Source organism: Catharus ustulatus, chromosome W (genome assembly GCF_009819885.2).
Source record: "Catharus ustulatus isolate bCatUst1 chromosome W, bCatUst1.pri.v2, whole genome shotgun sequence".
Taxonomy (NCBI): domain Eukaryota; kingdom Metazoa; phylum Chordata; class Aves; order Passeriformes; family Turdidae; genus Catharus; species Catharus ustulatus.
Genome location: NC_046261.2, coordinates 6,604,542 through 6,629,981, shown reverse-complemented (window position 1 = coordinate 6,629,981; position 25,440 = coordinate 6,604,542).

Below are 25,440 nucleotides of genomic sequence, written 5' to 3'. Positions count from 1 at the left end.
CAACAGCTGTGATTTTTGGGGTTCCTGAGCTGATTTGGGCAAATTTGGTAGCCACTCCTCTATGAGGTTCTTAATCATTACAGACCACCGCCGACGATTTTGGCGTTGTTGGATGTTGTGTGACTTGGAACCTGGGTTAGTGTAAAGGTTGGTCTGAAGATTGCCTGATCTGCCTCATGACCATCGAAATGACTCTGGGACCCTGGGACCACACCACTCGCTTTGGACAGGAGTTGCTGGCCTGACCAAGATGGATGCTTGCCAAGGGACTGTGTACAGGTGTGTGTGCTGTACTGTCACAGTACCCTGTGTTTGAGCAGGTACGGGGCTAGAAGAGCCATACTTTCTGCATCTGCTTCCCAGAGTCACAGGTCCCACACACAATAGTCCATAAATCTCCCCACATTTTGGCCAGAGGCCACTCGCCTTGGAAACGGACAATAAAATGATTACTATCTGAAGAGACTTTTGAGATTTCTTTCTCCCCACGGATGGAAGACATCGACGGATGACCTGAGGATGACATCCCATCTGTTGGTAGCTATCCCCCCCCATCCTCTCTCTCTGTCTCTCCCCTTTTACTTTGTTTCCTTTATCTCTCTCCCTCTCCCCTCTATAGCAAGCTAAGTTGTTGGCACTTAATAAACTGCATTGTTGCTTGTTGCTGAATAAAACTTTAGTCCTCTCTCGTTTGTCTTTTGCACCCTGGGGTCAAACAAACCATCACGACCCCCGTTCAGGTTGTGCGGATTGTGACATTTCAAATGGCGTAGTCGGCAGGATTTCTGACAGACAGAAGGGTTGCTAGGCTGTGTGTAGTCTGTAACAGGGGAAGGACATTTTGCTCCAGCTGCACCTAACTGGTCACCTCGAAAGGGGTGAGCTTTGCCTAGAAAGCAAGGGGGACATTTCAGATTTCCCACAAACTACACACGCCTAATTGAAAAAACATCTCTACACTAATTTGAGGGTTCTGTCTTCAGAAATTCACAAAAGATCTCTGGGTGCAAAAGGCACGACTGTGTTGTTCTCGTTCTCTATTCTTGTTTGAGTGTAATATTAACTTCCCGCCAAAGTAAGGGGGGGGTTCTGCGCTGGTCATATATGAGTGTGTTATACTGACCGTCCTTGAAGTCAGGAAGGGCGCTGCACAACCTGTGCTATTCCTCTCAGATTGAGGGGTGACTGTGCAAGTTTTGTGTGTGTGTATAATACTGACTTTCCCTGAAGACAGGGTCCTGCACAGCTGAGTATGTGTGTGTAACTTAAGTTTCTTCTCTCACCCAGGGAAGTAAGAGACTGAACACAGCGAAGGCTGTGTGTTTGACTCAAGACATTTGTTTCCTAGGGTAACTTTACATTCCTTTCTCGTAAATGAGTGAAAATCATAGTGCAAAAGATAAAGCTGCATTTTACACTTTGTTAGCTAAATATAATGTCAAACCATCCAAAAGGGGGGAAAGAGCGGGCACACAATAACTGGTTTAATCTAGAAAATGTGATTGATAGAATACACTCTTTGCAACATGAGACAAAATTCAAACTGGGCAGAAATAAGACCATTCTCTGCTCAGTTTTGGGAGCCTGTCTTACAACAGCTATAGAAACTCGCCTTCAACAAAGGAATCAGGAAGAAACAGTTATTGACTCTCTACAAAATTTAGTGGAAATTTTACAAAAACAATTAAATGAAGAGAGGAGTGACAATCACATTTTGAGGGATGAGATCTTTAAGATCTGCCCTAAAAAGGGAACACATCTATGCTTTAAAACATACTGATTCACCGCAAGAAACAGAGGAGAAGGAAATTGTTCATATTAATCGAATCTATCCTCAAAAGGAACTAACTTTGATGAAAAATTGTAGAGAATATTGTTGCCCTAGATTGAGACCTGTAAATAAAACACAATACAATTTTCTCAATCATGAGGATACTGACCCACATATATCCTCTAAAGAAACCCCATACACCACTACTGAGTTAGCTAAGTTAAAAAAGCGACTCCCCCATGAGTCTGAGACAGAATACGTATTTCGAGTGTCTCTCACTGGGGGAGATCATATTCAACTATCAGAACAAGAAACTAGTGGGTACTGGAGCTATGGAGTTTTCTTGACAGCAGGAGATAAATGCTTCCCATGGTCCTTAACTCAGCATGCAACTTATTGGGCAGGGGGGTTTAACCCCTTGGAAAGAGGAGACCCTGTAGCTTCAACTGGTACCTCCAACCAGCTCCTAGAAAACATCCAAAAAGCTGCCTGCTTGCAAATGATACATGAAAGAAAATTTATTATTGACTCTGAATCACATATGCAATTACTGGTAAAATCCAGAATTTATGACCCCCTTAATTCGTGGTCTCCCTGAATCACTTAAACCCATAGCAAATCTTCAAGAAACCATTGCAGCCATTTCCCCTGTAGATAGACTTAATAAGTTTTTTGGGGAATGCAAGCAAACCTCTTAGTTCTATTGACTCTTCTCCCTATAATACTCCTTTTCAGTAGCCTTCAGGTTCACAATGTTGTTCACCTGCCAGTGACCATAAAGTTTGGACATGGAGCGAAGTTGCAGAAAAACTACTAAATTATAGTAGAAAATATGAACCTGTAAAGTATCCTGAGGAAAAAGTAGAAAAAAACAAAGGGAGTCAGATAGTACTCTCCTGCCCACGTTAAATCAGAAAAGGTGAAAGAAATCCCTCCCAGACAATATTGGTGGAGTGTGGGGACAAAGAAAGGGGTCCCCAAAGAAGTCATGAATGGTTTACCACTGCATAAGATGACAAAAATAGTTTTAAATTGGCAATGCCCAATGTCCACTGTATCAAATCCTACTGTCCAGCCTAGCGCTCCCCCAGTTTTACAGAATTTTACCGTTGAGTCAAAGCATTCTCCTCCACAGGTTCTGGGTGCTGAGTCAAAGCATTGTCCTTCATAGGTTCCGGGCGCTGAGCCAAAGCATTCTTCATCTCAACTTACGGGACTGGTGCCAAAAAACCTCCAGAAACAGAGAAACTAAAATCTTCATCTCTCTTAGGTGGGCAGAGGGGCGGGGGTGATTGCTTGTTTCTGAGATCACTCACCTGAAATCCTGAAAATGGAGATTTATTAATAATAGCAATAGTAGGTCCTAAACGGGAACTTATTACTTTTGTAGTTGACACTGGAGCCCAAATTTCAGCATTAACAAGTATAACTGCTCAGAAATGTGGAATTTTTCCAAATAGGAAACGGTGTTTTGTTCTCAATGCTTTAGGAACCACAGAAGTTATGGACATTGCTTTTGTAAAAATCTTATTGCCCAGAGAGGAGAATCAGTTACTTATCAAATTGGCAATTGGAGATATTCCAAACAATTTATTAGGAATGAATCTTTTTGCTGGAAGGTAGTGGGAAGATGAAGAGGGTTGTCTTTGGTCTTTTGGTACACCACGCCTTAAAGTTAGACTGCTTCAAGTCGCCCCTCCTCTGGCGTTCAGCAAAATCAGTAATGTAAAAAAATACCCTCTTTGCTCTGGTGCCAAAGAAGGGATCAAATCAGTTATACAGGACTTGGGAGACGAAGGAGTAACAATTAATGCTCATTTCCCTTTCAATTCTCCTGCATGGCCTAACCTAATGGGACTAGCTCAGTTCCCAGGAAGAAGTCTCTGACCCAGCATGGACAGAGTAAAAGATAACAAAAAGAGACTCTTTTCTCCCCTGGGGGATTTCCCAGGTTTATTTCTTCGTGATTTGCAGGGGGGCAAAGAAAGCGAGATCAGAGAACAGAGGTCTTTTCTAGGATAAAGGAGGGGTACTGGGAAAAATTGGATCCCTGCCAGCTAATCATGGCCAGAAGGGGAGGGGGATCAAACCACAGGACATTTACAGGGGACAAGGAATCTGCCATTTTCAATATATCTAAAATAGTGAAATACAGGAGAAAATCTAAGGCAGCATGGTTTTGGAGTGTGGCCTGCCTAGTACAGTAATTTCATGAATACAAGCCGCAGCAATTTGACAAAAATTTTGGTGGAAACCCGGAAGTGCGGCTAATAGTTGGGGGTGGCTAATCTGTGAATAATTTTCTGACATTTACAACCCCAGATGTGCCAACCAGGGTGCCGAGCCAAGCATCTGCCAGTAAAAGTCGGCATTCCGCAATTGTTACAGTGTTACTCTGTTGCCCTGGCTCCCTGCAGGCAGCACGGGGGGCGGGGAGAGAGGCAGGAGAACTCCTTCTTCCCTCCTCTGCCACAGTCCAGGGGAGAGACGGGGGGACCCTGCGCCGCCATTGCCGAGGCTCGGAGAGGAGCGGGGGGGGCTGCCCCGCCATTGCTGCAGCTCAGGGAGGACGGAGGGGGGTGCATCGCCATTGCCGCAACTCGGGGAAGACGGGGGGGGGGGCACGCCGCCATTGCCACGGCTCAGGGAGGACGGGGGGGGGGGGGGGGCGCGCCGCCATTGCCGCGGTTCGGGGAGCTGACGGGGGCCCTGCGCCGCCATTGCCGCGGCCCGGGGAGGAGAGGGGGGGCCGCGCCATCATTGCCGCGGCCCGGGGAGGACGGGGGGGGGATGCGCTGCCATTGCCGCGGTCCGGGGAGCCACCGGGGGCCCTGCGCCGTCATTGCCGAGGCCCGGGGAGCCGACGGGGGCCCGCGCCATCATTGCCGCGGTCTGGGGAGGAGGGGGGGTGCTCTGCCCCTGCCCTCCGCCACCGTGGCGGGAGCAGGGGGTGCTCCGTGCCCGGCCAGCGCCGCGGCGGGGCTGGGTCACCTGGCCCCGTCAGCAGCCCCTAGCGGGCCGAGCCTGCACAACCTTAGTTGAGCCAGTAAACCCCCTGCCATGCCGCGGTTCTGTTAGTATTTGGTAACTTTGTTGCATGCGGGTCCTCGCTGTGAACGACAGAGCGGCTTATATTCAGGTACAGTTTGTTTATGGACAAAAACCGAAATATTTGCCAACACCCAGAGATGCGGCTTATACTCAGTGCGGCTTGTATTCGTGAATTTACTGTAATTTCCTTGTCTTCTAGGAAGGAACTGATGGCAATGGATGTCAAATTTGCCTGTTTGGCTACCCAACACTCTAGGTGGCCCAATTCACCCAGAACTTTGGTTACTGCAACCCATGGAAGGAACAGGGATACAGCAATTCTTTTTGACTTGGCCCAACGAAAAATTTCAGAGTCACAATCTCTGTCCAAATTGTCTGCACTTCTTTTTTGGATTTTATTAGCCAATTTGTTTTTGTGAGTCAAATAGCTAATTAAGGTTTTGTTGCGTGCCAACAGGGACAACTGCCCAAAGGTGCATGGCCCTCCTAATAGCCAAGAAGGGATCCCTGCCCATGCCTGATATCCACAAATCAAGAACAATCCCTTAGGGAGGCTCTTGGGACTTGATTGAGATGGGTTGTCTGAAGCAATATGACTTAGAATATTACACCACCTTTTGGTCTTGAATTCCTGTCTGTATTGACATATGCTGTGGAACTCTTTGGTGTCAGAATGTTTTGGAAGGACCATAAAATGAATGCAGTATTGTGCTGGGTAGGAACTCAAAAAATCTAATTCCTGGGGGTCCTGAGTTGCTTTGGGTAAACTTGGCAGTAACTCCTCTGTGGGATGCTTACTCATTAGAGCTTGCTGCTGACAAGGGTTGTGTGATTGGATGGTGTGTGACTCAGGAAGTTCATTGGGCATCTGTGTGTCAAAGCTGGCTGAATATTCTCCAGCCTTCAAGGGAACTCCTACCAGGCAGGTGGACATAGGGATTTCTGTTGCTGCAGTGGGCAGAAAAATGTTTTCCTGTTGGAGTCTCTCTGCCAGGGTCAACCAGATGTTTTGACGTGGTTGAGCGACGATCCATGCAGCTGCCAGACTCTTCAGTGTTAAAAAGAAGACAACTTGGATGGGGTTCATCACGGGGTTGAGTGGAAGGAAGGCATTCTCTAAAAGGAAAAACAAATATTTTTTAAATATTTTAAAAGTCTTGGTATATGCTGGAAGGTAGTCCTCTATGAATATATTCTTTCTTCTTTTCAGCGGTGTCTTCTTTTTGAAGCAACGGCCATTTACTTCTCGTTCCCTTTAGCTGGAGCTGGATGTTTGGGGACAAAAGGTTTCACTTACTTCTGGGGAATCCACTGAGGGCCTGAGGGAGTGGATATGCGAGCATAACCACGCCCCCAAGTAACAAGCTCATAGGGACCTTTGGTTTCCCAGGTTTCTGGGTCCCTAATCAAAACTGGTGGATGCTGAGAAAACTTGAACTGCTTACCACTGTTAAAATGATGAACCACAGGAGGATTCATGTTTTCAAATGAACAGTTCAAGAAATTGATAGTGAACAGGGCTTTACAGAGCTTCTGCTGGGGTGACATCCACACAGTTGAACTACTCTGTCTAGCCAGGACCTACGTGAGTGTCTGGTGGGCACGCTCCATCACAGCTTGGCCTGTGGGGGAGTGGGGGATGCCTGTCTTATGTTCCACTCCCCACTGCTGGATAAATTCCAGGAACTCCTTGGACACATACGCTGGGCCGTTATCTGTTTTGATTTCCTTAGGGATCCCCAATACTGAAAAGGCTTGCACTAGATGTTGTTTGGCGTGCACAGCTCTTTCTCCTGCATGGGCAGAGGCATAAACTGCACCTGAATATGTGTCAATGCTTACATGAACATATTTGAGGTGACCAAAACTGGGAATGTGTGTGATGTCTGCCTGCCATACCTCACAACTGCCAAGGCCTCGGGGGTTGACCCCTGCACCTAGCGATGGCATGACCTGGAGCTGGCAGTTGGGACATGTGGCCACAATGGCTCGAGCCTGACTCCGTGTTAGCTTGAACTGACGGATCAGACCTGGCACATTCTGATGGTATTGCTGGTGGCTCAGCTTTGCCTGTTGGAAGATGTCTGGGAGGCGTGCTTTTTCAGCTGGGGTGGCAAGGGAGTCTGCATGACGATTCCCTTCTGCGATCTCACCTGGCAAATCGGTATGTGACCTCACATGCATCACATAGAACGGATGTTCTCTATGAGAAATTAGATTAATTTTGACAGCAACCGCAAAAGCTGCTCATTGTCGATGTCTTTGAGCACTGCCTGCTCCGCCCTGGACACTACCCCCACTACATAAGCTGATTGGCTCTGAGAACTTCTCAAAAGCTCTTACCACTTCAGCCAGTTAAGATACCTGAGGCGATTCCTCCACAAACTCAACATCAACTACCCAATGCTGAGTCTGAGGATTTCTCCAAGTCATCACCAACTTGTGGGAAGTCCCAGAAGCGTCTGTGAACACTGTGAGAGCTTTGAGTGGTCTCCGACTCCTCTTCTCAAGAGGAATGAGGTGGAAGTCCTCTTTAAACAGCTTGTGAGACGGGGCATGGACTGATATTTGTCCACTGTAGCTGTCCAGAGACAACTGGAGACTGGCATTGCTCTGGAGCAAGTGCTCGAACATCTCCTTTGTCAACATCTCAGGAGAAATCCTTCTCTCCTCCGAGAGTTTGACTGGAAGGTGAATACATGTAAAGTCACAACCTGCCAGCTCATACAGTCTCATCCTTGCCTTATGAATCAGCTGAGCTATGAGTTCTTGTGGCTTTGTGATGGTTTTGGATCTTTGGTGGGAGAGGAAGACCCACTCTATGATTAAGAGCGCATCTCTCTGCCCCTCGATCCACTGGAATATCAAACCGTGTAAGTGTGGTAGTTTTCCCAGAATTATGAATTTGAAAGGCAGTTCAGGCTTGTAGCGATGAGTCTGCCTCTCTGCCAGAGCTTTCTGTACCTTTTCGATTGCAGCTTTTGCCTCTGGGGTCAGTTCCCTGGGAGAAATCAGCTCTCTCTCCCCCTTCAATAAATTGAAAAGGGGCTCTAGGTCCTCATTAGTGAGGCCTAGCCAGGGTCTAACCCAATTCAAAGACCCACACAAGGAATGGAGATCTGCTAAGGTCTTTGGATTACAATTAATGTCCAATTTCTGAGGAACAATGGTCCTTGCAGTGATTTCCAGGCCCAGGTACTTCCAAGGTGGCATCCTTTGGACTTTATCCTCCTGCAATTGAAATCCAGCAGAGGTTAAAACCTTAACCACTAGGTCAAGCGTGTGTTGGAGTATAGAGTCATCGGGGGCACACACAAGCAAATCATCTACATAATGTAAGATGATAGCTTCCTTTCTCTGAACACGCACTTTGGACAGCAATGAGGCCACATACCACTGGCATATGAAGGGACTACACTTCATCCCTTGAGGGAGTACCTTCCAGTGGTAGCGCTTCATTGGGGTTTCTCTGTTGATGGTAGGAACAGAGAAGGCAAACCGTGGAGCATCTGCTGGGTGTAAAGGGATTTGAAAGAAACAGTCCTTAATATCTAAAACTGCCAATTTCCAATTTTGAGGGAGTATCGTTGGAGAGGGCATCCCTGGTTGAAGTGATCCCATGTCTGCTATAATTTTGTTTATTTCCCGGAGATCATGTAACAATCTCCATTTGTCCTTCCCTGGTTTCTTATTTACAAATACCGGGGAATTCCAAGGGCTTGTAGTTTCTTCTATATGTCCTTTTGCCAATTGTTCTGCCGCAAGCTCCTCCAGCGCCTAGTTTTTCTTTACTCATCGACCACTGAGCTGTCCAGATTGGAGAATCATCTAACCATGTCAATTTGTGGGCAGGGTGCTCCTCAGTGGCCGCCTTTAAAAATCCTGAGGACTTTTGGGGATTACCATTTTCATTCCCCACTGAGACATGGTATCTCTTCCCCACAGGGGGCACTTATAGTCTGTAACAAACGGACGGACACTAGCTATTTTTCCATCCGGCCCCTCAATTTGCATGATGCTTTTTGATATTTTTGCCAATTTGATTCCTCCTATACCTTGGATTTTGTCTGCCACGGGTTGCAATTCCCATTGTGACGGCCACATCCTTTTGGGTATGATTGTCACATCTGCCCCTGTGTCCAGCACCCCCTCCACATGGAGATGGTCTGAACCATGGGTCAGATTGCATGCCAGAGAGGGTTTTTCCTCACCCACCACCTCTGTCCAATAGACTTCAGGTGATTTTCCTTCTGCTGTGATTTCCCTTGGAACAGGAATGGCCTGGGCGAGGATTTGCCCCTCGTTCAGGTAATATGGTAGTTGAGAGCAGCGTGCTAAGAGAACGAAACCTGAAACATTTTCCTTCTTGGATATGGGAAGTAACTCCATCTCCAAGGGTGTGTGTGCTGTGTCCCCCATAACTAAATACTCACAGCGCAGTTCCAAATGCAACAATGTCAGGTCCAGTGAATTGCTAGACAGGTCCACTGTAATCGCTGTCCACTCTGTTGACATAAAATAAACACCTTTAGTGGTCTTAAGATTGAGACGACCAAAAGGCGTCCAACCCTTGCTAATTGAATATTTAACATTAATGCTATCATTAATCCCCATACCATTTGTCCCACCCTCCCCCTTAGTTTTAAAGAGAGAGGGATTTCTCGTGTGGAACCCGCAGTATTTATATCTTTGCGCGTTATGATATATATGGCGGGTACGCGCTGTACACCTAGTTTTTTTGTTTGTTGGTCTTCTTCTGTTTCTGGTTGTATGGGCAGTCCCTTGCATAGTGTCCTGTTTTCTTGCACTGGAAGCAGGTGATGTGCTGCAGTTGTTGTGGTGGTACTGGTTGCTTCCTTGGTCCTGATGTCATAGCTGCTGCAGACCTTGATTGTGCTGGCCCTGGATTTCTCTCTGGTGCACTGAACAGTTCTGCTTTTCTGGTGCAGGCTTCTATAATCTGTGCTAAGCTAGGTGGCGGGTCGAAGGGAAGACTAAGTATCACCCTGCGACATGATTCATTAGCATTTTTCTGAGCCATCTCCTTCAATAGCTCTGCCTGCACCCTTGGGTCCGAGACTTGTCTCTCCACCTGTGCACGGAGGCGATCCAGAAACTGCAAGAAACTTTCTGAAGGAAACTGTTTAATATTAACATAACTACCTGTAACATCAACAGTAGGTAATTGATGGAAAGCTTTTTCTGCTGCTAGAGAGATCTTATCCAAAACAAATTTAGTTAATAAGCGTGTCTGTTTATCAGGGCTTTGGTACTCTCCTTCTCCTGTTAGGTGTTCCTGTGTAATATCATTATTATCCTCATCTTTTGCACTTTCTGGGCTTTGTTGAAGTTCCTGCAAAAGCACCCTTAATGATCTTTTCCAAATACTTTCCCATAAATCAAATTCAGAAGGGGATAACAAACATCTGAATAAATCCTTAATATCATTGGGTACCATCTCATGAGAACTAAATGTTGCTCTTAAAATTCCTTTAAACATTTCACTGTGTCTGCCAAATTCTCTTTGAACCTTACAAATTTCCTTTTTATCTTGGTATGTTAGTGGCTGATATGTTCTTCTGCCGTTTCTCCTACCCATATAAATGACAGGAGCCACAGACGGAATCTGAGTCTCCAGATCCAGGGTTTTAGGGATGGGCACTACCCCTCCCTCTGCTCTGGGCTGTGTTATCTGTTGATTGTGTCCCTCTGCAGAGACAGTGTCCTGAGGTGTGAGCGCAGAGGGCCTTATCTCAGAGGGAGGTCGTGTAGAACCTGTAGAACCAGTACCCTCACCCCCACCCCCACTCCCCTCTGTGCTAGCCTGATAGCTTGGGGGAAGGGATCGCGAAACCTGAACAGAGTAGGAACAGCCCTGAAAACCCAGGAGCCAGGATGAGTTTAGGGGTGGATTTGAGGGTGGTAGCAAGGGATAAGGGGTGTTATGGGAAGAAGAAGAGTTTATTGCCATGTGGCTGGTGTCATGTTGGGAGTTGCATGCAACCTCAGCCTGAGTTAGAGAGACAGGGGAGTCAGATTTCTTAGGTGAAGAGGGACAGATAGAAGAACTGGTGAACTCTGAGGCAGTTTGCTGTGGCTGGTTGTTATTTTCTGTTAGAAGTAAAAGTTTTCTAATTTGCAAAAATATTGGGAGGAATATTGAGGCTTTTTCATCCCCATTTTCGACTTTTAAAGTTAATAAATCTCCAATTTCATTCCAAAATAAAACCGAATTCATATCTTCCAAATTCAGATCAGATTTTTCCACAGACAGCCACTTAGCAAAGCGTTCTAGTTTTCTGTTAGTAATATTCACATTTGCAATCTTTAAAAGTTCTCTAATCTGTGAAGCCACGCTCTGTTTCAAACTAGATTGCTGCGTACCCATATTTTTTCACAGCAATTTACTCTAATATCTCACTACAATGCACAGTTAAAACACAGTAAGATGAGACTGCAAAAGAAGGTTACTAGCTGCCGGCAAAGCTGACACCTCCCCCACAGAGACTGACTGGTTGTGGTGATGTGGCGCCTCACTTTGAAATCAGCTGCCTGGCGTGTTACTTAACACACGGCCGAAAACTGCTTCAAGGCTGCCTTCGCCACCCCCACCAGCGTCTCTGACTGTTCACAGCTCCAAACCCCCAGGGCGGATGCTGTGCAGTCCAACCCCTGGCACCTCGATGTTACAGAGAAAGCACCTCAGAATCCCCCCCCACGGAGGAAAATTTATACTTACCAATCTGTGCGAAGTGCCAAGGAGCTGAAAAACTGTACTATGTAGTCTGTTACGAAATCGCTCACCCTTGGGTTGCATGAGTTTGTCCATTTCCTCCCCTTAAGCTAGATCTACTACAAAGCAAGTCTCGCCCGCAGGGTAGTTGGTTTCCCGTCGACTTCTTAACCCTTTAAGGGTCACAGCCTCTCACGTGGGTTTTAATTAAAAAAAACACCATGGACCGGGCGCCAGATGAAACAGCACCCTAGCCTCGCCCTGTTCCCCAAATATCCTGCAGAGCTGGCCTGGGGTGCTGTATCATGTAGAACAGATGAGATATCAAGGCTCTTAATCCCAGGGATGATTATTCTGTTTTATTCCAGGCTTCCATGTGGGCAGAGAGGGAGAGAAGGAGGATAAAGAGGAAGTCCCAAGGAGGGTTCAGGTTTTTAAGGGTCAGGAAAGGGGAGGGGTCAGTCTTGGTTTCTTGCCAATCCCATCACAGGGGTCAGTCCATCGGTCTTGCAGGGGTTATAGGGTTAAAGGGACATACCATTCTTAAAGCAGTAGGGTACTGGGTTACAACATTCACCCAAACAGTTTTCCCTAGCATACCTCTCATGTGTACCACTGGAACCTTATCTGCATCTGGTGTTCCCAAGAGCTCAGATTGGGCAGGGCCTGCTCGGTTAGTGGAACCTCGGGTATTCACTAACCATGTGGCCTTTGGTAGATTACTCTCCCAGTTCTTGAAAGTCCCCCCACCAAGTGCCTTCAAGGTGGTTTTAAGCAGGCCATTGCACTGTTCGACCTTCCCAGCTGCTGGTGCATGGCAGGGGATATGGTACACCCACTCAATGCCATGTTCCCTAGCCCAGTTGTTTAAGAGGTTGTTCTTGAAATGAGTCCCGTTGTCTGACTCAATTCTCTCAGGGGTACCATGCCTCCAAAGGACCTGTTTCTCAAGGCCCAGGATGGTGTTCCAAGCAGTGGCGTGGGGCACAGGGTAGGTCTCCAACCATCCAGTGGTGGCTTCCACCATGGTTAGCACATAGCGCTTGCCTTGGTGGGTGTGAGGCAGTGTGATGTAGTTAATCTGCCAGGCCTTCCCGTATTTATATTTGGACCAACGCTCACCATACCAGAGGGGCTTCACCCGCTTGGCTTGCTTGATGGCAGCACACGTATCACAGTCATGGATAACTTGAGAGATACTGTCCATGGTTAGATCCACCCCTCGGTCTCGTGCCCACTTATACGTGGCATCTCTGCCCTGATGACCTGAGGCATCATGGGCCCATCGAGCAAGGAACAATTCTCCCTTGTGTTGCCAATCCAAGTCTTTTTTTGACACCTCTATCTTTGAGGTCTGATCTACCTGCTCGTTGTGTCAGTGTTCCTCATTAACCCGAATCTTGGGGACATGGGTATCCACATGATGAACTTTCACAGGTAATTTCTCTACCTGGCTGGCAAGGTCTTTCCACTCATCAGCAGCCCAGATTGGTTTTCCCCTACGTTGCCAGTTTACCTTTTTTTCCACCTTTCCAACCAACCCCACAAAGCATTGGCTACCATCCACGAGTCAGTATAAAGGGAGAGCTTTGGCCACTTCTCTCTTTCAGCAATGACCAGGGTTAGCTGAACAACTCAGAGTTCAGAAAGTTGACTTGATCCACCTTCTCCTTCGGTAGCTTGTGCAACCTGTTGTTTGGGGCTCCGTACGACTGCTTTCCTTTTCCGGTACATCCTCCCGATGCGGCAGGAGCCGTCGGTGAAAAGAGCGTAGCATGTTTCATCTGCTGGCAGTTGGTTATACGATGGGGCTTCCTCAACCCGGCTCAGTTGTTCTTGCTCCTCGTCATCGGCGAGACCAAAATTTTCACCTTCTGACCAGTTTGTAATTATCTCCAAAATCCCAGGGCAATTCAGGTTTCCAATGCGGGCGCGTTGCATGATGAGGGCAATCCACTTGCTCCATGTGGTGTCGGTGGTGTGGTGGGTAGAGGAAACCTTTCCTTTGAACATCCACCCCAGCACTGGTAGTCAGGGTGCCAGAAGGAGTTGTGCTTCCGTCCCAATCACCTCTGAGGCAGCTTGGACTCCCTCATAGGCAACCATGATCTCCTTCTCTGTGGGAGTGTAGTTGGTTTCAGACCCTCTGTAGCTCCGGTTCCAGAATCCCAGAGGTCGGCCTCGAGTCTCCCCAGGCACCTTCTGCCAAAGGCTCCAGGACAAGCCATGGTTCCCGGTTGCAGTGTAAAGCACATTCTTCACCTCTGGTCCCATCCTGACTGGGCCAAGGGCTACCGCATGAGCCATCTCCTGCTTGATCTGGGCAAAGGCTTGTTGCTGCTACTCAGCACCCCAGGGGAAATCATTCTTCTTACGGGTGACCAGGTAGAGAGGGTTCACAATCTGACTGTACTCGGGAATGTGCATTCTCCAAAAGCCTATGGCACCTAGGAAAGCTTGTGTTTCCTTCTTGTGGGTTGGTGGAGACATCGCGGTGATCTTATTGATGACCTCAGTGGGGATCTGGTACCGTCCATCTTGCCACTTTACTCCCTGGAACTGGATCTCTCGGGCAGGTCCTTTGACTTTGCTCTTTTTAATGGCAAAGCCGGTTCTCAGCAGAATCTGTATGATCTTTTCTCCTTTCTCAAATACCTCCACTGCCGTGTTCCCCCACACAATGATGTCATTGATGTATTGAAGGTGTTCTGGCGCTTCACCCTTTTCCAGTGCAACCTGGATCAGTCCATGGCAGATGGTGGGGTTGTGTTTCCACCCCTGGGGCAGACGATTCCAGGTGTACTGCACACCCCTCCATGTTAACGCAAACTGAGGCCTGCACTCTACTGCCCGAGGAATGGAGAGAAATGCGTTGGCAATGTCACTGGTGGCATACCACCTTGCTGCCTTAGACTCCAACTCGTACTGGAGTTCTAGCATGTCCGGCACGGCAGCACTCAGTGGTGGAGTTGCTTCGTTCAACACACGATAGTCCACAGTCAGTCTCCATTCTCCATCAGACTTACGCACGGACCAGATGGGACTGTTGAAGGGTGAGTGGGTTTTGCTGACCACCCCTTGGCTCTCCAGCTCACGGATCATCTTGTGGATGGGGATCACGGCATCTCGATTCGTCCGGTACTGCTGGCGGTGCACTGTTGCTGTGGCAATTGGAACTCGTTACTCTTCCACCTTCAGAAGTCCCACTGCAGATGGGTTTTCTGACAGTCCAGGCAAGGTGTTCAACTACTTAATGCCCTCTACCGCTACAGCAGCTATTCGAAAAGCCCACCTTAATCCCTTTGGGTCTTTGTAATAGCTGCTCCAAAGAAAGTCTATGCCTAGAATGCGCGGAGCCTCTGGGTCAGTTATAATTGGATGTTTCTACCACTCCTTCTCAGACAGGCTCACCTCAGCTTCCAGCAAAGTCAATTCCTGTGATCCCCACATCATCCCAACAATGGAAACACGCTCTTCCCCCACATGTTCTGATGCTATTAGGGTGCATTGTGGACCAGTATCAACTAATACCCTATATTCTTGTGGTTCTGATGTGCCAGGCCATCAGATCCACGCCATCCAATAGACTCTGTTATCTCGTGCCTCTCCCTGGCTAGAGGCAGGACCCCTGTAGTCCTGGCTATTATTCCTTTCCTGAACATACATAGTGGAGGTTCCTTCAAGTGGGTCTGACAGATCATCCTCCCTTCTGTAATGCCCAGCACCTTGGTCATAGGAAGTTGAGACTACCTTCACTTTAGTGTAGCTCCCTTGGTTAGCATTTCCCTCCCTGAGTTGACACACTCGTGCTGCCAGGACAGAAGTGGGTTTCCCATCCCATTTTCCCATGTCTTCCCCATGGTCATGCAGAAAAAACCATAGGTCAGTTCATGGGGTGTACCCTCTTTCACTAGCTGGGGGGCGTTGGGCTGTAACCTTGGGGTATGAGGCTTGCACTGGTGCTACCTTCATCTTCCTGATCTCCTCCCTCATCTCACTTATGTCACCTCTCATCCCCCTCACCTCCTTCATCTCCTCCCTTATCCCTGCCTGTATGCAATCCTTGACCATGGAAGAAACCTGGGCCTGCACTATGCCATTCATCATACTGTGAAAATCCCTAAGCCTGTTAGCAACAGAGCTCACTGTTTCTCGGTGCTCATCAGCATTAATCATTGCAATGAAGGTGGTATATTGAGATGGCCCTCGGTTTGCCAGATTCCACAGCATGTGCCCTGTGCACCTGACCTTGTCAGGGTCATTGTCATGCTGTCCATCCCTCCCAAAAAGTACCTCCAGTACTTCCACCTCTCTCAGTTGTTGGATCCCTTCCTCAAGGGTCTTCCAATGCATTCTATGATGGTGCTCCTGCATTCTTTCTTTGTTGACAAACCTCTCTCTTACACTCATTAAAAGCCGCTCCCAGAGGGGAAGTGGGCCTGGCTCCCTTACGAATATTTGGTCCACACCTGAGTCCTGGGACAAGGATCCCAAATTTCTTGCCTCTGTACCATCCAAGTGCACACCTGTACCCATGAGGTGTCAGACCCGAAGCAACCAAGTTGTCAAAGCCTCCCGGTCCCTTCGTGCAATATCTTTCTGCAGATTGCGGAGATTTTCATAAGACAGGGACTCAGTGATGATTTCAACCTCTGGCTCCCCTGCTGGTTTTGAGGGCCCTCCTCTCTGGTCCTCTTTGTCTAGGTGTCTTGTTTTCATTTTAGACTTCCTAGTTTCTACATGGGCAACTGCTGCTGGCTGTGAGTGCCCTTGCAATTCAGCTGGACCCTGGGCAGATGTAACACCTATGGGTTCCACTACAGCATCACTGGATTCTCCCCCTTTATGGCAGGGCTTCTCACCAGCTGGGGAGAGGTACTCTTCCATCATCTGGCTCATCTTACTCATCTGCTTCACTAGAACCCCCACCCACTGTGGGTGGTTCCTTTCTGAGGTGGGCTGTGGGGCAGGGTCAAGCTCTGGGGCAACATCCCTAGTCTCTGGGGCAGGGTCAATGTCTGCATCACCATCCCTATTTCCTGGAGTAGGTATCAGGGTTGTTATCCAGCTCAATCCCCCCTTATCTCTTAATGTTAAATAGGACAAGCCTATCAGTAACACCAGCCACTGTATGATATCATTAGCATTCAGAGAAAATCTGAACCCTTCAAAAACTGGTGGGGTAGACCCAAAAATCTGGGTGAAGGGTTGGGAGAAAATTTCCCCTGGTGTTATTCCATCACAGTAGGTACCATTATTAAAGTAACCCCAAAAACATGCAGTTAGTGTGTGGTATCCCTGAATCCATGTACCCACCTTCCAAAGGAAGTCAAAAATCCAAGAATTCCTCACCTTATCAACCCATAAAGCAAACTGGATAACAACCACAGTAACCTTAGTTATAGGGCTCATGTTTATGTAAGGGTTTGCAAATGGGAGAGATACATGTATGAACATGTGCAGTCCAAACCAGATTAAACTGGACCACATGTTGCTGGATCACATGTTGCTAGCACACAAAAAGACAATCTCAGGCAACTGAAGAGTTGTTATTTCTTAACCTCGAACCTTACGTTCGGGCGCCAAGATCTGTCCTGGTTTAAAGGGACAGTATTGCCAGGAAAAGGAAATGGCGAGAATCTTTTTAAAAAAAAAAAAAAAAATGGATAGTGAAAATCCTCTCCCTCCCTGTTTACTATAATTTGGAAATTCGGGAACTCTCAGGCAGAAGGTATGGGTTTGGAATAACAGTTCTTTACTGATATATTTACAAGACAAACAAAAACAGCATCAGCTATGAGAAAAAAAACCAGTGACAGAACAGAATGTAGAGAGTTAGGGACATGCGTGCGGAAGATATCGGGCTGTACGGTCAGTTAGGACACACCCCCTCTGCAGCCAGACCCCTGCCCTGTACCTGGATGTACCTTGCTGACGTAAGCAGGAGGAAGTGACACTAACTACCCAAGCTATAAGAACCCTTCTGACCCCTCAATAAACGCCATTTGTTTTTCCACCACATTGGTGTCAGGAGCATTTGGACCGAGTGGCCCTGTGGTTGGGTCACCGTGCCGGGCCAAACCAGGTCGCCACGCCTTGAGAAGGCAACATCTGGTGCCGAAACCCGGGAGGAATCTACGCCCGGAATTCGGGGTTCGCCTGGATGAGGCACCGGCGGCCGCTCAGCTGGGCTAGAGCGGTGAGGGGGATGCCTCCGGACCAGCAAAGAGCATGGAAGCTATCGCGAAGGTCGTAAGTCAGTGGAATATTGAATGTAAGCTTAAAGATTTTATTCTCGCAGTGCTGAGATTGATTAAGCTGGGGGCTATAGAAAGCCCAGTGGACGTTCTCCATCCGGAGATATGTGATAAGTGCACAAAGGTGCTGGCTGAGGAAACCATGTCCTCGGGTTCGGGAAAAACTCTAAAATCGTGGGGGAGGGTGATGCAGGCTTTGCGAGAAGCTCGGGAGGAGCGGGAGACCTGGAAAGCCGCGCAGACTTGTTTATTAGCCACGCCGCTGTTGGAGATCGGGGCTGCAACGCAAACCGCGGAAGACTTAGACCCGGTCGAGCGCGGGGACTCCGGAACTCCGGAACCCCCTCTGCTACCGGACTCACCATCGGAGGGGGGGGAACGCGCGCGGTTTTGGCAGGGGCTCGCGGAGGAGGCGCGGGTTGCGGACATAGTATCGGAGCCCGAAACGGTCGCGGAATTAAAGGGAAAACCGCCTCCATATGGGTTTGAAAATGGCGCCAGACCGCGTGTCTATGACGCGGGCGGCAGAAATGCCGGGAGAGCGGCAAACGGCGCAAGCGCGGGCGAGGGGGGCGGAGGGACGGCCCCTGAGAAGGCGCCCAAGACCAATCACAGCGCTCATTTTAAATCAAGTCCTTATAGGGCAAGAACCTCCCCCAACAGGAGGCGGAGGGAGTCCAGGGGGAGGGAACGGACCGACCCCCGCAAGATGGGGCGGGGTCGGAGCCCGAGAAAACGACTAGGCTCTCTGGAAGCGTCCAGCCAGTTGACTTCCGGCTCGGACTCTGACTCGAGCTCGGACGAACTGGAGAGTTGGTCGAAGGATTGGTCCGACACCGAATCGGGCTTTAACAAACAGGGAGCGGCGGTATATAAGATCACTAGCTGCGACGCTCCTGCATGGGTTAAGAGGATATCAGAGAAAGATCGAACCCCGCTTACAGACTGGCGGAAAATAAAGATAGCTTGCGCGGAATGGACTCCGTCTGCCAAGCTGGTGTTCCCGGTCCGCGCGGGTGGGGCGGGCGGAAATCAAAGAACCTACTCGCCGGTAAACCCGAAAGATGTGCAGGCAATTGTTAAAGCGATCGCGGACAGGGGAATTAATTCTGCCATGGTTTCCACACTCATCGATAGCGTTTTTGGAGGTGATGATATGCTTCCCTTTGATATCAAACAGACGTGCAGGCTGATTTTCGATGGGGCGGGGATGATCGTTTTTAAACAGGAATGGGAGGACAATTGTGCAAAACAGCTAGCCCTGGTAACGGGGGCAGACCATCCACTGCATGGCTCCAGCATACAGAGGCTAATGGGCACAGACCCCACTATGATCACCCCCCAGGCACAGGCAGAGGGCCTGTGGGCCCATGAGGTTATGACAACAACCTGTGCTGCCCCAGAAGTCATCCGTGCTGCTTCTAAAGTAATAGTCAAGCCATTGCCATGGTCCAGTATAAAGCAGAGTGAGAGTGAGAGCTTCACTCAGTTTGTGGACCGCCTTCAGGCAGCACTGGATTCCTCAACATTACCCTCGGAGGCGAAGGGTCCTGTGCTAGCAGACTACCTATGCCAGCAATGCAATTCAGCCACCAAGGACATTTTAAGATCACTGCCACCTGGGTCCAATGTTGCTGCCATGATCAGACATGTTGCAAAGGAAGAACACCTAGCTCCCATCCAAGCAGCAGTTCACACTGCAACAACCAGTGTTATGGCATGCTTTAATTGTGGCCAGGCAGGCCATGTGGCAGCAAATTGCCCCCAGTCAGGGCACCCACCAGCAGCTGCTCCACCACACCAGGGGAATCTTAGAGGACCATGCTGGGCTTGTGGAGAGAAGGGACATTTAGCTAAGGAATGCAGACCCAAGACACAGAGAAACGAGGAGGGGGCAGCCGGGTCGTACCCAGCCTCCTCCCTCCTGGAACACGAAGTGGCCCAGCTACAGCAACCCCCAATAGGGCACAGGGCTTCCATGCCCACCACCCCCTCAAGAAATGACCAACTTCGTCGCCCAGCCAATGGTTCAATCAAACCCGTCTGCACCTCAGGAATACCAAGAACAGCTCCCTGGGGGCGAGGCCCCTGGGTGGCTTTGGTCATGAAAGCGTGGGAACGAGACCCATGGGTGGCCTTCGCCGTGAAGGTGGGCAAACACCCGCTGATCGTGTGGGCAGTGTGTCGTCTCCACAACAGCTCCGATGACTCAACCATCTGCCTTCCCTTTTGGGTGGACACAGGATCAGACATCACCATCATCCCAGACATACGCTGGCCTCTTCCATGGAAGCTCGAAGAAGCCCCCATGGCGGGCGGAGTTGGAGGACTGTCCCGAGCCCGCAAAAGCACCCAGCCGATAGCAATAACACTCTGCACCGAGAGAGGACCAGGAAGGACTATCACCCTTATTACATACGTTATGTCGGATTGCCCACCCTTGTTAGGGAGAGATGCCCTAGCCCTGCTGGACGTTAGGGTGACAAATTTATTCTAAGGGTCACTGTCGCATACCCACCACTGCCCATCAAACTAACCTGGAAATCAGTCGATCCGGTGTGGATCGAGCAGTGGCCCTTGTCCAAGCCTCGAATGACTGCCCTCCTTGAGCTAGTTGGCCGTGAGCTGCACAAGAATCATATAGAACCTTCCACAAGCCCATGGAACACCCCAATCTTCGTAATACCTAACCGATCCGGTGAAGGCTTTCGTCTCTTGCACGACCTGCAAGAAGTGAACAAGAGAATCCAGTCTATGGGCCCCGTGCAAACCTTGCTGCCCATGAACTCGATGATACCGAAAGGACAACCCTGTGCAGTGCTCGACATCAAAGACTGTTTCTTTTCTATTCCCCTGCACGAGGACGACAAGGAGCGGTTCGCCTTTTCCATCGTCTTTCCGAACAGCCAACGGTCCAACCTACGCTTCCAGTGGAGAATGTTACCCCAAGGAATGATCAACTCCCCTGCCATCTGCCAGATCACAGTAGACCGAGCTCTAGCACCAGTCCGGCAGAGCAACCCGACCGCTACCGTCATGCAGTACATGGACGGCATCCTGATCGCCGCACCATCAACGAGACAGGTAGACCAGCTGGTATCAACCATCTCCAAGACCCTGAAGACAAATGGTTTCGAGATGTCGAAACTAGCACCACAATGTTTGTTAATGTTGTTTGTATACATTGCACTAGCATTACATGTTATTAGCCATCCAGAAAAACTTTAAAATATTACTTTCTTTAACATTATAAGTTTAGTGAATCGAAATTATGTGAATTGGTGTCCTGGGGTGACGTTATGGTGGCCTGTATCCCCAATCGTGTGTCCTGTTTAAGTAAAAGTTTGTTTAGTCTACTTATCAGTTGGCTTCCCTCCCCCATGTCTGTGCTTGGGAGGCTAGTTCTGCTGGCTCGGCTCTGCTGCTTGCCGCTTTGCTGCTTTGCTGCCGCCGCATGCCAACCGCTTCCGCTTGCTTTGCTTGCTTCTGCTAGCTTTAGTTTGTTTTTGCTTATTAGTTAGGCAGTCCCATCTCTTTCTGTGGACTGTTCTTTGTTCTTTTCCTTTTTTCTTTTCTGTACACTCTTTAAACCTGTTTGGACCGGACTTGGATCACCGAGGGACACCGGGAACCCTGCAAAGCTGAGACCTGCAGCAGTCATCCTGCCCGGAAACTAACGCTACCTACAGGAGAGACTTTCCTGAGCTTGTCACCCTCCTACACCGGTGAAAAAGTTTTTGTTTGTCATCAGGGGTTGTTAATTTACCTCTCTCGTGTTGGGAGTGTTTTGTTTAATTAATAAACAGGTTTTTTCCACTTTTATTCCTCTGAGGAAGTTCTTTCCCGAACCCAGTGGTGGGGGAGGAGTCTTGGGGGGTTGGTTTGTTTGTTTCTTTTAAATTTGCCCTAAACCAGGACAATTGGTTTAGTGAAAAATATTTCACAGTCAAATTAAACTTGCATAGTTTTCTACCACTTATTAAAATTGAGTAATAGTTTAATCTAAAAATATAATAGAAAAATATTTTGCCTAGTCTAATGTTTCAGCCCTGACCAGGCTGGAATATTAGCTAAGCAAAAGAATGTTTACTATCAAAACCCTCTCAGTCTGTTTCAATTGTGGCCAGGTTGAAACTTGCTGACAAAGGGAGAAAATTGTAACATTCAAATATTTCTGAGTTAAAATTGAAATCAAGTAATTTGGACTAGTTGATTTAGCCTTGCAAAAGCTAAAACCTTTTCCTTTGAGATAAACATGAAGAATCTTATCCGGAGAAGATTCTCCTAAGTTATCGTGTAAAAGGAAAATTCTTGAAAAATATTAAACACTAAAATTGAATTGTAAAATATCAACAATCATGATTTTCACCAAGCTAAGGTAATTCAAAGCAAAAATGAACTAAGGAAATAAGAACAAAGTCAGAAGCTAGTGCTCACGGGGCGAGGGTATGCGGTGTCCACTCAAATCTATCAAACCAAACCTTCAGAGTAAAACTAACAAAAGTTGTGAGATTCTATTTGCAGGACCAGATCATCAGACACCCCCACAACCCATGCACCCCACTACCTGAAGAGAGGGAGAAACCATCAAGCAGCCTGGCACCACCCAAGATGCCAGCGAACCCGAAGAGAAAAGAAGCTCAACCGAGACAGTTTGAGTCATAGTTCAACTGGTCCCCATGGCTCACCTCCCTAATTTCTTCCCTAATAAGCCCATTCGCCATGATCTTACTAACACTAACCTTCGGACCTTGCATATTAAACAAATTAGTGCTATTTGTTAAAAAGCGTTTAGAAGCGGTTAACATTATGTTTGTCAAACGCCGACAATTACTTTGAAGCATTCCTGTTACTAACACACTTATAATTTTATGTACTAATCTTACTAACCCACGAAATTTTTTATAACATTTACCTTTTACACATTTTTACTAATCATGAGAGAGGGGGGAAATGTAGAGAGTTAGGGACATGCGTGCGGAAGATATCAGGTTGTACGGTCAGTTAGGACACACCCCCTCTGCAGCCAGACCCCTGCCCTGTACCTGGATGTACCTTGCTGACGTAAGCAGGAGGAAGTGACACTAACTACCCAAGCTATAAGAACCCTTGTGACCCCTCAATAAACGTCATTTGTTTTTCCACCACATTGGTGTCAGGAGCATTTGGACCGAGTGGCCCTGTGGTTGGGTCACCGTGCCAGGCCAAACCAGGTCGCCACGCCTTGAGAAGGCAACAACAGAACGAAACTCAGTCTCAGTCCCTTTTTCCAGTCACAGATGTCCCTCCTCATCCGCACAGTCCTGATGGAGCAGGGCAGGCAGCCTCTCAGCCGCGGTTGCTGCAGAAGCAGGGGGAGCGAGGTGGCAGTGCCATCCCAGGTGGGAGAAGGGTGAGGGAAGAACTTGCTCACTGTGGGTGTCCTTGTTCTCAGTGCTGTTCTCAGAAGCAGGAAGCTTTCGCAGTCGAAGTGCAGGGGCCTGATCTCACCACGGAAAAAAAACCAACCTCTCTCCCTGAGTTCGGGTCGGCGAGCTGCGAGTGTCCCCCCACCCGTGGAAGGACAAAGCAGCACTCCACCATCCCCCCCCCACCCCCACAAACCCCCTTCCGCAATCGAGCAATCAGGCCAACCCAGTCATCCCTTTGTCTTGAGCACTTAACAGCTAAAGGGGAGCCGCCCTGACCAGTTTAACATAATAATGGGAAAAATTTCTAAACAAATCCCCCAACCCCCAATATTTACAAATCCCCTCAGAGAAAATTCAGAAGCCCTCTCGTGAAGTTTTTAGGAATTATGTGCAAAGGAAGTATGACATGTATTCCACCTGATACCTTAACTTCTTTAGATCAGATTAAAATGCCTGAATCCAGGAAAGATCTCCAACAAGCTTTAGGATTATTAGTGTTTTGGAGAAAACATATCCCAGATTTTTCAATAATTGCTAGACCTCTTTATGATTTTCTGAGGAAAGGGGTAAAATGGGATTGGACTCCTTCACAGGAAGAAGCACTACAATTGCTGATATTTGAAGCTACAGCTCATCAGGTCCTGGGTTCTATTCACCCCACTGATCCTTTCCAGGTAGAGTGGGGGTTTGCCATCTTGGGATTGTCAGTACATATATGGCAACAGGGCCCAGAAGGCCCTTCTAGACCTGTTGGTTTCTATTCCTGTGGCTTTAAAGATGCTGAAAAAAGACACACTACCTGGGAAAAGGGGCTCTTTGTGGTTAGCTTGGTTCTCATAGAAGTTGAAAAAATTGCATGACAGCAATCCATTTGTTGTGGGCTGGGGGAGGTTTAGAAATTTTTCCCATTATTATGTTAAGCTAACTGGGGTGGCTCCCCTTTTAGCTGTTTAAGTGCTCAAGACAAAAGGATGGTTAGGCGGGCCTTGATTTTCTTGATTGCCGAAAGTGGAGTGCTGCTTTTGTCCTTCGGTGGATGGGGGGACACTGGTAGCTTGCAGACCAACCTCGGGGAGAGAGGTTGCTTTCTCCGTCGTGGGATCAGGCTTCCTTGGACTTGGACTGCTAAAACTTCCTGCTTCTGAGAACTAGGACGCCCACGGTGAGCAGAGTGTTTTCCTCACCCTTCTCCCACCTGGGATGGCACTGCCGCCTCGCTCCCCTGCTTCTGCAGCAGCCGCGACTGAGAGGCTGCCCTATCCTGCTCCATCGGGACGGTGCGAACGAGGAGGGGCATCTGTGACTGGAAAAAGGGACTGAGACTGAGTTTCATTCTGTTCTGTCACTGTTTTTTTGTCCTTTCATATAACTGATGCTGTTTTTGTTTGTCTTGTAAATATATCAGTAAAGAACTGTTATTCCAAACCCATACCTTTTTGCCTGAGAGTTCCTGAATTTCCTTTTCCTGGCAATACTGTCCCTTTAAACCAGGACACCATTGTCTTGCGAGGCCCTTTCAAAGTTATTAAAATGGTTACTACTGGGACCCCCCCTCCTGATGGGGTGGCCCAGAGGGCCACAGTTAGAAAGTGGTATGCCCAGATAGAGCATTACTGTAACACCTCAGTGACAGAAGGAGCTGTAAAAAATCTAGCAATACAAGAGACTGAGAGTTTGGCTAGCAACCAAGACAAACCCATCTCGTTGATTAAAATCACTCCTCCCTTCTCCCCCGAACAATCAACAAATTCTTGGTTTACTGATGCTTCTGCTAAAAGAGAGGAAAAGCAGTGGAAATACAGAGCAGTCACTCTCCATACTTTCTCCGGTGAATGGATTATCACTGAAGGAGAAGGCAGTGCTCAGGTTGGTGAGCTAATAGCTGTTTGGAGTGTTTTCCAACGCAAAATGCAGAATACCTCCCCCGTGTGCATTTATACTGACTCCTATGCCGTGTTTAAGGGATGTACTGAGTGGCTTCCTTTTTGGCAACAGAATGATTGGGAAGTTAAAAGAATTCCAGTATGGCAAAAGGAAAAGTGGTAGGAAATTCTAAATATCGCAAGTCAAGGGAATTTTTCTGTGGGGTGGGTAGCTTCTCACCAGACAGATGGTAATCCAGCTGGGGACTGGAACAATGCAGTTGATTAATTAGTCAGATTAAGCCCCCTTAAAAAGGACCAAATCACAGAGGACTGGGAACACCTATTAGAATGG